The sequence below is a fragment of the Plecotus auritus genome, assembly GCF_963455305.1.
Source record: "Plecotus auritus genome assembly, chromosome: X".
NCBI lineage: Eukaryota > Metazoa > Chordata > Mammalia > Chiroptera > Vespertilionidae > Plecotus > Plecotus auritus.
In genome coordinates this window covers 20,054,913-20,070,279 of record NC_137784.1, presented here as the reverse complement: position 1 = coordinate 20,070,279, position 15,367 = coordinate 20,054,913, and positions in this window count along the sequence as shown.

The window sequence follows — 15,367 nt, the reverse complement described above, 5'->3', positions numbered from 1 at the left end:
GAATTTGTAAAAAGAAGGGGGAGAAGTGGGAGGAGGAAGAAAAAGAGGAGGAGGAAGGGGAAGAGCAGGAAGAAGAGGAGGAGGATAAAGGAAATATATTGCCTTCTTTATTTAAACTTTTCCTGACCAATAAGTATTGGATGACTTTCAGAGAGAATGAATACATGAAGAAGCATATGTTCTTTCTACATGTGTTTCGTAAAAGAGACTAAAGCTATGATTATAAGACACACCCATGGCGGGGGGGAATTACTAACACTGATTAAGGCAAATATGGTTATTGGCCCTTTGTCCTTAACCTGACATAAACATAAATCCTTTATAGTATCCAAGAAACTTAACTTTTCTTGGTCTCAGTTTCTTCATTTGATATATTAATTGGAGGCATCTTCTTAAAATTCAATTTTAAACACTTTCCAGGTCTAAAATTGTATGCTGCTCCTTGCAATCATTTGTTTCTGAATACAAAGTCTACAAAAGGATAACACAAGAAAAAATCAATTCGAGGATCTGTTACAAAGCATAGAGAGTCGTGACTATGTCCCTTAAAGGACAGTGTAAGCTTTACTTTCCTTTTTAAAATATGTGTTTTTTTTTCTTTATTTCAGAGAGAGGAAGGGAGAAGGAGAAAGGGATAGAAACACCAATGATGAGAGAGAAACATAGATTGGCTGCCTCCTGCATGCTTCCTATTGGGGGTGGAACCCACAACCCGGGCATGTGCCCTGACCAGGAATTAAACCTTGACCTCCTGGTTCATGGGTTGATGCTCAACCACTGAGCCATACTGGCTGGGCTAAGCTTCACTTTTTTTGTTCCACCTTTTAGTGCATACAATGTCTACCTCTGCTGGGCTTCCCTCTCCCTTTTTTCTCCATGGCTCTTTCCACCTTGTCTTTCCTCACCCATCAGGATCAAGGTTCCCTAGGTACGGGACTACAGACATGGCTCTTTCTCAGAAAGGCAAATAGATTCTAACTCTGTATTTCTCAAGGGGTTTTAGATCCTTTACATTTTTCAGAGCAGACAAACCCACCTTTCTTTTGCTAATTTTGACAGCTTCTGATAGCCTAACTACAAAACCTTATTTTACTTTATCTCTGCCTTTTTCTCTTTTGTTGTTGTTGTTGTTGTTGTTCCTATAGATGCTATGCTCCTCCTGAGATTAAGGAAAAGTTGCAATATAGGGGAGGTGAACTCGAAAGAAAATTCTATGCTGTGTCAGAGAATTTCATGGAGGGCTCACCATACTACTTGACTACTCACCATAGTTTGAAAAGTTCTCTAGATCCATGAATTCATAAGAAAAATATTTGTGCCTCCTGAAGTCTTTGCTGAGTTCTATTTTATATTATATCTTCATTTATCAAGAGCTTATATAATGAGTCCATGAAAAGAAAAATAATTCTCTATAGGACCAACCCCATCGATCATGAAAACAATATATCACAATATGCACCTTCAAGAAATGTGCACTCTAATAAGAAGGATATAGCATGGCATAGGTATAAATTGCAAGATAACTAAAGAAAATGTGCACTGAAAATGAAGAAGAAAATACCTCGACACTCCAAGGTCAGTGAGATCACAGTGGTTTCCCATAAACATTCTTTGATTTATAAGGCAGCAACATTCCAGTTTCCAACTAGATTTCACAAGGTTTTTAAGAGCAAAAAAAAAAAAAAAAGATATCCCTTTTCCATTACCTCATTTCCTCAGTACCTGGCAGTGTCCTTCACAGAAAAGATAGGGTGAATCCTTCCCAATTGATTGAAACATGCAGCTACAGTATACCTATCCCATATGAAGGTCTGTAGGGTTGTTACTTATTTGTGTGGGTTTTGAGAGTACATTTATTAAAGCTGGGGACAGTGAAACAAGGAAGGCCTTAGGATGGAAGAAGCAACAGGGGAGCCTAGGCATGTCTGCTTTAGCTCACTGGGAAGTCAGAAAAAAGGGGACCTTGGAAACAGGTTCAGTTAGCCTGGGATGAGCTGCCAATGCCCACTGCTCTCCTGGTTGCAAGCCTCATGGGACCCTTAGAGTTTAGGAGATGCATGCCTGTGGGGGAAGAAGAGAGGGAAGAAAAAGGTGGTGTGCTTCTGGGAGGGAGAGTACACCTTGTTACTTATTTTCTATTGAAAAGATCCTTGTGACTCAGGCTCTTACTCTAAGCCATGGCCACACAAAGCAAGCTCAAATTAATAGCTCAAAATCCCCATGGAAAACAACTCCTCGAATATCCTATCTAATAAAAGAGTAATATGCAAATTAACCATCACTCTGCTACAACCACAAGCCACGCCCACCAGCCACGCCCACCAGCAAATCAGGAGTGAATATGCAAATAAACCCAACCAAGATGGCTACGGCCACAGAGAGCAGGAGGGAGGCTTGGGTTTCCCTGGCGATGGAGGAAGCCAAGCTTTCCGCCTGCCCTTGCCGGCCTAGGCCTCCACTCAAGGCTACAAAGTTTCAATGATAGAAGATACATAAATCCAAAGAGAAATGGCGGCAGCCACGGAGCTGGAAAGAGCAGGAGGCTAGGGTTGCCCCCGGCGATGGAGGAAGCCAAGCTTTCCGCACACCCTGGCTGGCCCAGGCCTCCACTTAAAGCTACAAAGTTTCAATTACATAAATCCAAAAAAAAATGGCTGCCGCCATGGAGCAAGCAGAAGGCTTGGCTCCGCTCCAGACTACAAAGTTTCAATGATAGAATATACATAAATCCCAAAAAAAATGGCTGCCCCCACGGAGCAAGCAGAAGGCTTGGCTCCGCTCCAGGCTACAAAGTTTCAATTGTAGAAGATAAATAAACCCCAGATACCAGGGCCTTCACTTGGGTCGCCAGGGGGTGTGGCCGGCCTGCAAACCACCACAGGCCCCTCGCCCAGGCTGACCCACGCCCCAAGGGAACCCCCACCCTGATCCGGGACACCCTTCAGGGCAAACCAGCTGGCCCCCACCCATGCACCAGGCCTCTATCCTATCTAATAAAAGAGTAATATGCAGATTGACCATCACTCCAACACACAAGATGGCTGCCCCCCTGTGGTCAAAGATCCTGCCCGCATGTGGACACAAGATGGCCACCACAAGATGGCTAGCAGGGGAGGGCAGTTGGGAGGAACCAGGCCTGCAAGGGAGGACAGTTGTGGGCGGTCAGGCCAGCAGGGGAGGGCAGTTAGGGGTGACCAGGCCTGCAAGGGAGGGCAGTTGGGAGGGACCAGGCCTGCAGGGGAGGGCAGTTGGGGGCAAACAGGCTGGCAGTGGAGCAGTTAGGCATCAATCAGGCTGGCAGGGGAGTGGTTAGGGGGTGATCAGGCTGGCAGGCAGAAGCAGTTAGGGGCAATCAGGAAGGCAGGTAGGCGAGCAGTTGGGAGCCAGCAGTCCTGGATTGTGAGAGGGATGTCTGACATTGGAGAGGGTGCAGGCTGGGCTGAGGGACACCCCACCCCAGTGCACGAATTTCGTGCACCGGGCCTCTAGTATTTATATAAAAATGCTTCTGATTGAGAAAAGTTTCTGTCAGGAGTTAGAGACATAAAATACTAAGAACACTGGATACATCAGCACTTGTGTGTGCAGCTAGGTGGTAAGGGAAGACAGTTAATTTTTGAGGATTCTTCTTATATAGAGTTAGAAAGTGCTTGTATTTAATCTCTGAGACAGTCTAAGCACTTCTTTAAGATATTTTCTCCCCTAGGGAAATATATTTTATTTAAAGAATATTCTGTTCCTATCCAGTTTGGCTCAGTGGATAGAGCCTCGGCCTGCAGACTGAAAGGTCCCAGGTTTGATTCCAGTCAAGGGCATGTACTTTGGTTGTGGGCACGTCTTCAGTAGAGGGTGTGCAGGAGGCAGCTGATTGATGTTTCTCTCTCATCGATGTTTCTAATTCTCTATCCCTCTCCCTTCCTCTCTGTAAAAAATCAATGAAATATATTTTTTTCAACAAAAGAACATTCCAGATGTGACTTAATGAGTAAGGGCAAATATCAATTACAAAGTAAGTTTTTATGTGTTTAAATTTTTAAATAAAAACTCACTTAAATCACTTCAGCATATGTTTATCCCACATCTATATAGAATGTACTAGGCTAGGTGCTTTGATTATTAAAAAGAAGTAAATAAAATATTAAAGCAATACCCTACATATTAGTGTGAAAAACTTATTTAAACTTTCTCTATTAATGTTGCTTTGCTATAGAATATGCTACAGATTTCCTCGTCTTATTTATTTGTATGTTGCTGTTTTTTTAAAAATTAGAATAACATACACATTCTGTTATTTTCCTTTGCTATTTTTCTTACTATTTTTAAAGTAATATCTTCAGCCCTGGCATGGATGCTCTCAATGGTTAGAGCGATGGCCCACAAACCCAAGGGTTGTGGGTTTGATTCCTGGTCAAGGACATGTACCTTGGTTGCAGGTTCAATCCCTGGCTGGGTCGGGGTGCATGGGGGAGACAACTAATCGATGTGTCTCGCATTAATATTTCTCTCTCTTTCTCCCCTCTTCCTCCCTCCCTTCCACTCTGTCTGAAAATCAATGGAAAAAATATCCTTGGATGAGGATTAAAACAAAAATAGTAATATCTTCATAGCATTTTTCAGAAGAAATTTTGATTATAAAAAGAGAAGATACAATATGTGGTAATATTTTATATACACACCTGACAAATTTCAAAACTTATTAACTTTCTTACCATTTTGTTTTTAATTCACCTCTTTGCAAAGCATAGTAGTAGACATTTACTTCATGATTCAAATTCTCTGTTCTTTGCAAAAGCCTAGTATGGATACCATTTCAAATTTGTGGCTCCACGGTTTTAAATATTTGATATTCAAGAATGTTTCCTGCTGACTGAATAATTCTTTCACTCAAAAACATGAAAAGAAAAAAAATGGAAGAGACAAGCTGAGGAAAGAAAATTGTTCTTAAAATACAACAGCTGGCTGAATTAAATTGAGTCAATTACAGATTGCAACTTACATTGAAATCCAGCTTTCAGCAAAGAGATGATATTATGATGATTTAATTTTACATGAGATTCTCCCTTATTTTACATGTAAAATAGACAAATATGGCAATTATCAAGAAATATATTAAAATGTTAATCCACTGGGTGACAGACTGTGTCATGGGGAAATGTTGCAGTGATAGAAGGGCTAGAAGAAATTTGAGGGTTATCTTTTAATGTAGCAGTAATTAAGTGGGCAGATGTTTTCATTGTGGTACACTTGGCCTACTTTTCCACAAACTAAACTTTTTTTTACCTGTGTGGACATGGCCAATGACCTGCTTTTCTCAGTTCTATCAGTATTGTACACTAACTCACAAAAGTGAAACTAAATCTATGTATTATGAAAGGTAATAATGCAGTTGAAATGATGTATGCTATTTAGCAATTACTCTTATTTTCCCTTATATATTACTAGAGGCCCGATGCATGAATATTCGTGCAAGAATGGGCCTTCCTTCCCCTGGCTGCCGGCACCGCCTTTCTCGGCCAGAGCTGCCTTTTTGCTCCGGCCTGGAGCCGTCTTTCCGCCTTCCCACACTGCCCAGAGGCCATGGGGATTATGCAGGCGTTCTGCACCGCCCCCAGCCACTTGGGAACTGCATATGCAAATTAACCAGCCATCTTTGTTGGGTTAATTTGCGTACTCACTCCTGATTGGCTGGTGGGTGTCACGAAAGTACGGTCAATTTGCATCTTACTCTTTTATTAGTGTAGATGGTGTTTATATATTTTTCTTATAGGCAATTTTATGTAAATTCCTAAATTTAACCCCAATATACGACAGAAAGGCAATTCTAGTTGTGAACACACACACATTTTCATGTCTTAATTGAACACTTTAAACATACGTTTTGGATCCATCTTCCCTTAGCTGGCTATGTTATGAAGATGATATAAATTTACTGTTTCTTCTAAAATTTCCAGTGAATGATCTTGAGCCTGAGTCTTAGGCACAATTACTTATGTCTTCTTTATGTGAAGTTGTTCAGGTAGATTTTTACATTGGTATTGACCTCAACATGGATATCATTCTTGGGCCATTTAATACTGTTCATTCTCTATAGGACATTCAATACATTTTATTTTTTATTTTTGTTTCATTCTTCTATATATTCACTCATACATATACAGCTTTAGTACATAAAGTCACTAGAAAAATGTTTATTACTTAGTGTAAAGACTTCATTTCAGCACAAATTCTTTAAAATTATTGATTTATTAAATATATAGTATATATTATAAATATATATTTTTATTTGTTACATATGTGGTTGTTTTTCACATTTTGCTATTTTAAGACTGCTATAATATAATCTATTTCAAATATACTCTTTCCATTTTTCCCTATTAGCAAAGCATATGAAAGATTGTCATGAGATTTTGGAGGCTTATGTGTGGTACTTGGTTTATTATTCCTGGGTATATGCTATCATGAATGAATAAAGTTCTTGCTGCACCACACCTTATAGTTCTTGGAGTGTTCTTACTCACCTGCAAAGCAATTTCATCCTGTCTCCAGAACACCAGCCCCACAGATGAATTTTAAACCATCTTTTAAATAACAAATGTTTTGCTGTTGATCTTCTTGGGGTTTTCAGGCACATCTACGAATTATAATGGTTTTCTCCAATTTAAAAACTACACCATGGAAGCCCTGAGAATGAGAATCTTGGATCTCTGCAGGGAGCATAATTGACAGAGGTCCCCAGGTTATTGCCTCTAGAAATCCATCGTGGTATTGGCACCAAGGTCACGCCTCCCATGAGCTGCTCCCATCCCATGACTGAGTGTTTTAGGGGTACCAAGGCAGACCCATTCTGGGAAACACAGGACTCCTCTGACAGCTGATTTTGGCTCAAGGATTCCCCATTAGCTTTGCTGAAACTTTATAGAACTATACAGCATTCTAATATGTTTCCTACCCAAATTTATCTTCTTTTCTTTTTTAATATTTTTTATTGATTTCAGAGAGAAAGGGAGAGGGAGAGAGATATAGAAACATCAATGATGAGAGAGAATCATTGATCTGCTGCCTCCTGCACGCCCCATAGTGGGGACCAAGCCCACAACCCAGGCATATTGCCCTGACTAGGAATCGAACAGTAACCTCCTTGATTCATAGCTCAATGCTCAACCACTGAGCCATGTTGGCTGGGCAAATTTCTTTTCTTTTCTCTCTCTTCCACGGTGGTTAGACATGCCTCTTCTACTCCTCTCTGGTTCCCTCCCCATTTTTCCTTCATAAATGTTTTCCCCAATAAATCTCTTGGACATCTAATCCCATATTGACATCTACTTCTCAAAGGAACTGAACTAGCATATACATTGTTTTCATTAGAAAGAACACGCTACATTCTTTGCTTCCTTGTTTCAAATTTTAATGGCCAAGATTCTAGATATTTTTTCATGTCCTGCATGATTGGTCGGTGCAGAATGTGCAGTATTGCAAGGAATAGATTAAGGAACAGGTTTTACTGAGGAAACTTACAAGGCAAAGGTAGCAAGAGATGGCATCAATATCCTGATACTCCCACCTTTCCGCAAAGAGACATGCAGAAGTGAAGTGGAGGGACAGTGTTTGCCTCTTGCTTTCGCTTGTTGCAAATATGAGAACAAAATCATCAGTGTGGGAACAGATTGTTGTGGCCCCAGGGCATCAAGTTTTCTCTGGAGGCACTGAGGCTCATGACAGGTCTGTTGTCCCTCTTTTCAGTAGTAGCAACTCATGCATTCTTGGAGAAGCTGAGTGAAACTTCATCTCCTCCCCCTGAGAGAATAGGGGACCCCAGGTCTCAGCCAGCTCCTTGTCTAGCAAACTGAAGTAAGCTCCTGGAATCACATTTGGACACTTGCTCCTTGCCCCTTCCACACTTTAAAATGTTATTTGCTCATGGTTCAATATATTATTTTTCATGATCCAGAAGTGTCCCTATTTTATATTCATAGAATTCTTAATATTGAAAGCCATCTTTTCATTCCTGAGATAGCCCTCTATTTCTCTCAGCAGATAAATCACTTAATGAACAATTGAGTTTGTTTCCATGAAGTCAGATCTTCTCATTTGAATTTACTTGAGATTGGACGATTGTGGAACCATGGTTTTATGTAGATATGTGTATGTGTGAGTGCACATGAGCTTATGTGTGTCTATTACCTTTGTCAATAATTGACAGCCTACCTGTGCTCCATTAAAAAGTAAATTGCTTAGCTTTCTATTATTTTCGATAAGACTAAACAGTATATTTAGCATGGGAATTTCATAACAAAAAACAACACATAATCTTTATTTAGAGCCTATTTGAAATCTTTGATATATTTTTCAATTTCTTCCATGCTAATTTGCTGGATCAGTTTTTGTCTACTTATGTCCAGATAGATAATTTATGTTTCCCATAAATACTTTATTTTTTTTCAGATTGATGGAGTTATGTACTATCTCTATTTTTAAACAGCTGTGTAGTTTTTACTCTTTTTGCTTCAAAGTTTATATATCAATGCTTTCTATCATTACTTAACTTGCCAATATTTTATATAGTAAATGCTTTTAGAAAATAAGTACTGCATTCTATTTGTTACATTGTAATTAATTTTGCATATTCACATTTATTAATTTACTAGAGGCCCGGTGCATGAAAATTCATGCACTGGAGGGGGGCCCCTCAGCCCGGCCTGCCCCCTCTCACAGTCCGGGAGCCCTCAGGGTCGGGAGGCAACCCGGTGATCAGGGGAAGGCGACGCCCCATCACACATCTGCTGTTGCCACTGCCGGCAGCGCAAGCCTCGGTTGGCCCTGGTTACCTAAACCTCAGGCGGCCCTGGGTGGCTGGGAAGCTGACATCTGAGGCTTGCCTGCACCTCAGGCTGGCCCTGGGCAGCTGGGGGGCTGAGGGGACTGGGGGACTCTGAAGGCAGGAGCACTGAAAAGCCAGGCCGCCTGGGGGAGGGCCCAGCTTTACCGTGTGCCTGCCACCCTGGCGGGGCTGAAGGGACTGGGCACTGCCATCCTGTGGCTGTGGGCGCCACCATCTTTGAGGGTGGGGCAGTCAATTAGCATATTCCCTCCTTATTGGCTGTGGGCACCGCCATCTTTGTGATGGTGTGAGGGTCAATTAGCATATTCCTTCTGTATTAGATAGGATGCTCTATTATGTTCTGATTTTCCATGCTATTCTTCAGTTATTTTTTTCTAAAATTGAACATTTATTTAATTAAATTTTAAAAAATATGTTTTTATTGATTTTTTTTAGGGAAATAGGGAGAGAGGGATCGAGAGATGGAAACTTCAATAAGAGAGAAACATCGATTGGCTGCCTCCTGCACGCTTTCTATTGGGGGTCTAACTGACAACCTGGGCATGTTTCCTGACTGAGAATTGACCAGGGACCTCTTGGTTCATGGGTTGACAGTCAACCACTGAGCCACACTAGCTGAGCTAATTAATTTGAATTATGTGTTCTCCAAGGAACATATTTAAACCTATGAACCTTTTTTTCAATGAGTAGTGCTTTTACCAACTTTCTGTGTGTTTTTTTAATTGATTTGAGAGAGAGAGAGAGAAAGAGGGACCGAACCTGTACCCTGGGCATGTGCCCTGACTGGGAATCAAACCCACAACCTTGTGGTGTGCAGGACAATGCTCCCAACAACTTCCTATGTTTTAATAAGTAATATTCTTACTATTTTATTAATTATCTGCAATTACATTTTCTTATGCTTTTACAATTTACATATTTTAAATGTAAAGAAAAATGCATGCTTGCTATAAAAATATCAAGCAATACAAATAAATGTATCTTTATAAAGAAGTTTGTCTTTTCTACCCCAGATTACCAATGTTATACATTTCTTTAACATTCCTTTGCACTGTCCTTTGTGCTTCTGTAGATATATTCAAATATACATAAAAGCATGGTTGTTCACTCTCATCTATGTGTTTACAAAGATGGGATCTTCGTTTGGTTTTTCTTAGTATTATACTATACAATCGCCTTCCATGATAACATATGTAGAGCTACCTTATTATTTTTAAATCATCACTTAATATTCTCTTTTGAAGGATTTAGGCTCAAGCTACAAATTCTTTCTCAATCGAGTTTCATTACCCCTGGGAACAAATGAGATTCTTTAACGGTTCTACCAATAAATTTCAGTTAATTTAATTTGGGGTATGTTGACGTGTTTTGTTTTGTTTTGTTGGCTCCTTTTTCCTTTGTCTTTGGCTCAGCAGGTATTATTTGGAAAGAATATGAGTGAAGATATGCTGGCAAGTTCTAGTCAGATACAGTTTTATGTTAGTAGTCTAACTTTTGTGTCCATGTGTTATTCATTTCAACAAGCCTCCCCCCCCCCCCACATTGTCTTCATTTATAGCAGTTTGCTGTTTCTCAAAATAAAGTCAGAAATCAAACTTCTGCCTGGCTGGCGTGGCTCAGTGGTTGAGCATTGACCAATGAACCAGGAGGTCACAGTTCGATTCCCAGTCAGGGCACATGCCTGGGTTGCAGGCTCGACCCTCAGTGTGGGGTGTGCAGGAGGCAGCCGATCAATGATTCTCTCTCATAATTGGTGTTTCTATCTCTCTCCCTCTCCCTTCCTCTCTGAAATCAATAAAAGATATATTTAGAAATCAAACTTCTCAGCAAAATGTATATATATATGCCGGCGGGGCATATATAGAAGACCTCCATGATATCTCATCTCCTCTCTTCTACCTCATCATCCGTCACTACCCATTTCCAAAAAATCAGACACTACCCAATCATTTTCAATCTTGGCTTATTTCTTATTCTTCTGGACTTCTTTATCTAAACTTATGGGTGTGTTTTTTCTCCCTTGAATATCCTTTTTCCTTTTCTGTTTCTGATTAATTCTTACACATTCTCAACAATTAGCTTAAAAAGCACCACTTCCGTAAAGCTCACCTCATCCTCACCCCATTCAATTATACGTTCGTTTGCAATTGTCTATAATAGCATCTATTATCCTGTTGCTGTATCTGATAGTCCCCAAGATATTTTTTACATTTTCCTGACTCCTTAAATTCTCATTATACATCTCCTCTTTATCTTCAACAGCAAAAAATCAGTAGCACAAAATTTAACATTTAAAGATAAATAATAAATTACATTAAACACACACCCATATTTATTTATAGACTAGTGAACTGGTGCATGAAATCACGTGGCCCCGTCCACCCGCCCACCACCCCACCTTGACACTCTAACCTCACCCAGAGCTGGAGCATGACTGGCCCTGCCCCCTACCCCTCCGGCCTTCTCTGGCCGCTTCAAGCCCTGCCCTCGGTCCTGGGAGTTGCCTCAGGTTGGTCCTGCCTCCTCTGGACACCTCTCTGCTTCCACCCTGTCTCCGGAGCAACGTGGCAGCTCTACCCCGCTGCACACATGAACACAGCTTCCTGCTGATCAGTCGTTACGGCATGAGGGTGTCACAACCACAGGTTTTTTATAATATAGGATGGTATTGAAATAACAAATAGCAATACAAATATAAATCCCAGATATCTAGACACAAAATGCAGTGTGAATTAATGGATATATGTTAAGTGACAGGTGATCTTTACTTCACAGTGAAGAAATATTCTTATATGGTCTTATTCTGTTTTAATATTATGTGCAATTAAGTTTTTAATGGCTAAATTGTAAGGAAGGGGCATGTATGCTTCATATAGAACAGGGTACAGTTTTCTGCCTATTAATGAAGACTATCCATTAATCAATAGAATGACAATTTACACTCATTTCTATCTTAAGCAAAAGGTAATGTTGAGAATGATTTAAGAAATATAAGTTTCATTTTGGAAAAAAATATGGGAGACAAAAATTTTGTATGGATATTTTTTAAAATATATTTTTATTTATTTAAAAGAGGAAGGGAGCAAGAAAGAGAAATAGAAATGTCAATAATGACAGAGAATCATTGATCACCTGCCTCCTACATGCCTTACACTGGGGATCAAGCTGCAACCTGGGCATGTGCCCTGATAGGTAATCAAACCTTGACCACCTGGTCCATAGATTGACACTCAACCACTGAGCCACGCTGGCTAGGCTTAATTGTCTCTTTATTTAGGCATAAAAAGAATGAGCATTAACAAAAAGGAAGAATTAGAAAAGTAGATAATTTTCGTATTATATATGTACTAGAGGTCTGATGCACGAAAATTCGTGCAAGAGTAGGCCTTCCTTCCCCCAGCTGCCAGCACCTGGGACCCAGGCTTCCCTTCTCCGCCTGCCTGCAGGCACCCGGGACCCGGGCTGGCTTCCCTCTGGCCCCAGCTTCGTCAGGAAGGATGTCCGGTCTAGTTACCATATTACCTTTTTATTATTACAGATACATTTATTGCCTTATAAATTATAAAATAGAATTGATAAAGATAATATAGGATTTGTAATATTCATCAAAGCTTGTAAAATGGCTTTAAGACTCAGGCAAAGCTAAAATGCCACTTAGCCTGGATGGTGTGTCTCATTGGTTGAGCATCAACCCAGGAGGTCAAGGTTTGATTCCCAGCCAGGGCACATGCCCAGGTTGCAAGCTCCATCCCCAGTAGGGGTCATGTAGGAAGCAGCCGATGAATGATTCTCTTTCATCACTGATGTTTCTCTCTCTCTCTCCCTCTCCCTTCCTCTTTCTGAAATCAATTCTCTAAAAAACATATTTAAAAGGATACTTAAAGAGCCAATTTTAAGCTTGGGGAAATATTGGTAGAGACTAATTTTAATAAAAATACTACCTATAGAAATATAACATGGAATCAGAAAACTATTACTTCCAAAATTATGAAAATTATCTGATTACAATGAGCCTTAGTTTCCTTCACTACAAAATGGCATCAAAATGGCATGCCTATCTTGTAGATTTGTTTAAATGAGATAAATACAGTAAAAGTTCAACAATAGCACAAATCTATAATAATAAAAGCATAATATGCTAATTAGACTGGATATCTTTCCGGACGAAGCCAGGGTTTGGAGGAAAGCTCGGGTCCCGGGTGCCAGAGGGAAGCCGGTGCCAGCAGCCAGGGGAAGGAAGGCTGACCCTTGCATGAATTTCGTGCATCGGACCTCTAGTTAGTATATAACATGATTCTCAAAGGAGAAGGGAGGGACTAATGTCCCCAGCAGCAAAATCACCTATTGCCATCCATATTGAAGCTGTACTTGCAAGTGATTTTTATTGTATTTGCAAGTAATTGGTGAATTGTGAATCCCTATAGAAATGCTATTTTGGGGAAGTCAAAACTAGCTTGAAAAGTTTACTTTGTCTACAATGGTCAAATTAATTAAATTTCAAAATGTTCTTAAATAAACATTGCACTGGTGCACCTGTTCGTGACAATGATCGCTCCCATTTTGTAATGAGCAGCTGAAACTAATGAAGGCAATTTAAATTTTTCAGAAGACTAAATGGGTAAGGAACATGAATGATTTTCCAACAAATGGAAGTCAGTAATGCAAATTATACACATGTGCATACCTGAGTATACTGAACATCATGAAACTTGTTCATATGTGTTGTATAAAATATGCACATAGTAAATGTTTAAGAAATATTGATGAATGAACTTTGTATTGGATTCTAAAGGAGAAGGAAATCACAAGAAGTAACATTATTTAAATTAAGAACAAAGCAATTACCCCAACTATGAGCAAGTATAATGCCATGTGTTTACATCAAAAGGTTTGGATAGGATTAATACACGATGAAGTGTGCATATTCTTTTACAAAAGACTTATACTGAGTGGCCAGATTATTATGAACTCTGAATGCATAATAATCTGGCCACTCACTGTGTGTGTGTGTGTGTGTGTGTGTGTGTGTGTGTGTATATGTATGTATATATATATACATATATACTAGAGGCCCGGTGCATGAATTCGTACATGGGTGGGTTCTGGCCAGCCTGGCCAGAGGGAGGGGACATGGGCAGTTGGCCAGCCTGTCTGCTGGTCAAACTCCTGGTCGAGGGGACAATTTGCATATTAGCCTTTTATTATATAGGATATACACTGAGTGGCCAGATTATTATGCATTCAGAGATCATAATAATCTGGCCACTCAGTGTGTACTGTAGCTATACTTGGGTAAGCATGTTTGTGATTGGAATGTAAATGTAAAATACCGGTGGTCTCTGGGACAATTCCTTTAGTCTAAGTCTTCGTTTCCTCATTCATAAGATCAGGAATTTGGGTTGGATATTTCATCCAGCTCTGGTGTCCCAAATTTCTGTTATTCTGACTTTTACTTAAGTAGAATAGGCTCATTAGATAACCTGGGTTTTATGGCTGCAAATGGCAAAACATACATTTAGTATCAATAGCACAAAATAAAAATAATTTATTTGGTTATGCCACTTATAGTTCATTTTCCCTTCTATCTTATTTTACAGAATCCATGCATATTTTCTTGGTATAAATTTTATTTTTCTTGCAACTATACAAGCAAAAATGTGCCAATTACCATATTTTTCTGTGTATAAGATGGCCCCATGTATAAGACACCCCCCACTTTTCCAACCCAAAATTAAGAAATCAATATTTTAAAGATAAAACAGAACACATTTTTATTCAGTAATTTGGTAAGTTTACATACCAGTACTATGTTATTATGCAACATATCACTTTATTCAGCCTCTGTTGCATCACTGCTCTCTTCTTCATCACTATTAGTACCAGACATAGCAATTTCTTCAACTTCTATTGTATCACTGCTGTCTTCTGAGTCACTGTCTATATATGTGAGATCATCCTCATAAGCTGGTGGCATTTTCTGAGCTAACTGTGTTCGTGTTCTCATGGCCAACCCTTCTCTCCTCATGAAATTGAAGCACCATTTTGCCTTTCCTGTAAAATCTACAATGTTCATTTTGCTTGCAAACATTCTTGCCTGACATTGAATAAGCTTGATTGGCACACATAAGTCACTCTGGTGCTGCTCCATAATCCAAGTCTTAAGCCTCTGCTCCAAGTTTGCCCATTTTGCTGGTTTTCCTCTTAAGGCCTTCTTTTTTGGCACCTTAAGGAGTTGTTCTTCCTGTTTTCTCCACTGTCTGATCATACACTCAGTGGGAGGAGGTCCAAATGGTCTCTCTGCAGCTCTATGTCCATGCTCTTTTGCATAGCTGATTACATTCAGTTTGAATTTTGCAGAGTAAGACAATTATTTACCGGTATTTATCTTTTTATTTTTTGACATCTTTATGGGCTCAGAACACTTGGGTCCCTGTTGCATCTGTGTACTCTTCACCTCCACCTCCAGTTATGGCATCAGCTGACGTCAGTAACAATAAGGCTTGTGATTGAAGGAAACCTGTTTGACAG